Source organism: Aplysia californica, unplaced genomic scaffold (assembly GCF_000002075.1).
Source record: "Aplysia californica isolate F4 #8 unplaced genomic scaffold, AplCal3.0 scaffold00181, whole genome shotgun sequence".
NCBI lineage: Eukaryota > Metazoa > Mollusca > Gastropoda > Aplysiida > Aplysiidae > Aplysia > Aplysia californica.
The window spans coordinates 776,619-778,355 of NW_004797451.1; the positions used below are offsets into that span (position 1 = coordinate 776,619).

Genomic DNA, 1,737 nt, shown 5'->3' on the forward strand with positions numbered 1-1,737 from the left:
GGTTCATGCCATGTTCTGAGTGAACAGCGTGCGTAACAGGTTCGGCCGGCAGGCAAATTTAATTGTGTGGTTAATCTCTGTTTGTTGCATATTGTCTCAATGATGGTGATTGGTGCAAACATTCTGGGTGAAATCACACGAGTTTTTTCTAGGGCTGTGACTAGATGGTTCAGTTTACGAGTTCACGCTTTCTTCAGAATGTCTCAGAGCCAACAAACATGTGTGTGCGTGATGCAAGAATTTTTCTGTGGGATTTGTTGCGCTGACTCATTTTCGAGGAATTCAATAAATCCCGGAGCCTAAGCTTGTTAGCAAATGTGTTCACTGGTTATCCTCATTAGAAGCGACCTGATTGTGATGGCATTTAAATTCTGGACTGGGTGATTGTCAAGTGTCAGTGATGTGGTTTGGGCTGGGGGTGAAGGAGTAAAGTATTAGTGAGGATCTGGGGATTTGGGTGTGGGGGTGAAGGTGTTAGTGAGGGTCTCTCTCTCTCTCTCTCTCTCTCTCTCTCTCTCTCTCTCTCTCTCTCTCTCTCTCTCTCTCTCTCTCACTCTCTCTCTCTCTGTGTGTGTGTGTGTGTGTGTGTGTGTGTGAGAGAGAGAGAGAGAGAGAGAGAGAGAGAGAGAGAGAGAGAAAGAGCGAGTGTGTTTTGTTTCGTCTTGGGTTTTTTTTAGGTTGGGGAAAGGTGGTGTCTTGAGTACAAAATTAAGCCAGGATTGGATTTCTCTACGATTCAGTACCAGGCTAATTTGTTGTCTAGACTTCTATTAGATGCAAAGCACCTACTGTTCTCAGCTAATTGTTCCTTAATTGTTTTTGACTTATTAGTCAATTAGGCAGCAGATTACATGCCACGTAATACGCATCTTGTTATTACGTGGGAAGGTCTACACAGAACGCTCATTGGAACATAACCACGGTTATTTAAAAAATCTCTACTCGGGATAAACGTAAAATCGTACAGAAAACAACAACAGCAACAATAATTAGCAAACGGTGTCGATCCAGATTTGTGCAAAGAGAAAACTGTGACTTTATGATTTTATCGTTTATTCTTTGGAGATTTTTTTTGGTGACGGACGTCAGCGAGCCTAATACGAGTGATACGCTCAGTGTGTGGTGTTTGTTCCAAAGCTTCCTCCAAGGTAAGTCAAAAGTTTTGATCATTCAGAAAACTGACCAGGACTACATGTTATGCTTAGTAAACAAGTTAGTGATGCCGCTATAATTTTATAAGCAGGCACTCGAACCAATGTGCCTATGTGGGTGGTTGGCGAGGTGCTCTGATGTGGTCTGCTTCTTCTTTCCTAGTCAAAATCTATCGTTCTTATCATTCCTCCTGTTTTATTTTAAAACGATGAATGCTACTATTTGAAAGCACTTCTCAATTTGTTTTCGTAAGGTTTCACGGCGCTCGCAACTGCATAAGGTCACATGAGCGCCAAGGGGTGGATGTCAACAGAAAAGCCCTTTCTGGGAATCAGGCTTACTCTGCTCACCTGTCTAGCTTCAACAACACAAAGTCTGCTTCGATTATCAAGGCACCCTGGAAATAGCGGGTCACAAGAGTGTGACAAACATACAAAAGAAGTAGAGGAAAAATGACGATAGTATGGATTAGGAAAGAAAAAGCAGTAGTACTCTGTTGCAGTTCAGGCACTCTTATGAGCATGACACTCATGAATCAGCCCATTTGCAATTCTACTGTGCATACGAACATTTTAAATCCCCCCC

At 42.5% G+C, this 1,737-nt stretch overlaps 1 protein-coding gene across 1 annotated transcript in view; it reads left to right on the forward strand.

Moving 5' to 3' along the window:
• LOC101853086 (contactin-associated protein-like 2) overlaps positions 1–1,737 on the forward strand; it is a gene marked incomplete in the record, with an annotated part of 226,156 nt that overhangs the window by 3,630 nt on the left and 220,789 nt on the right. The window contains 1 exon segment of the mRNA XM_035969774.1: positions 832–1,148.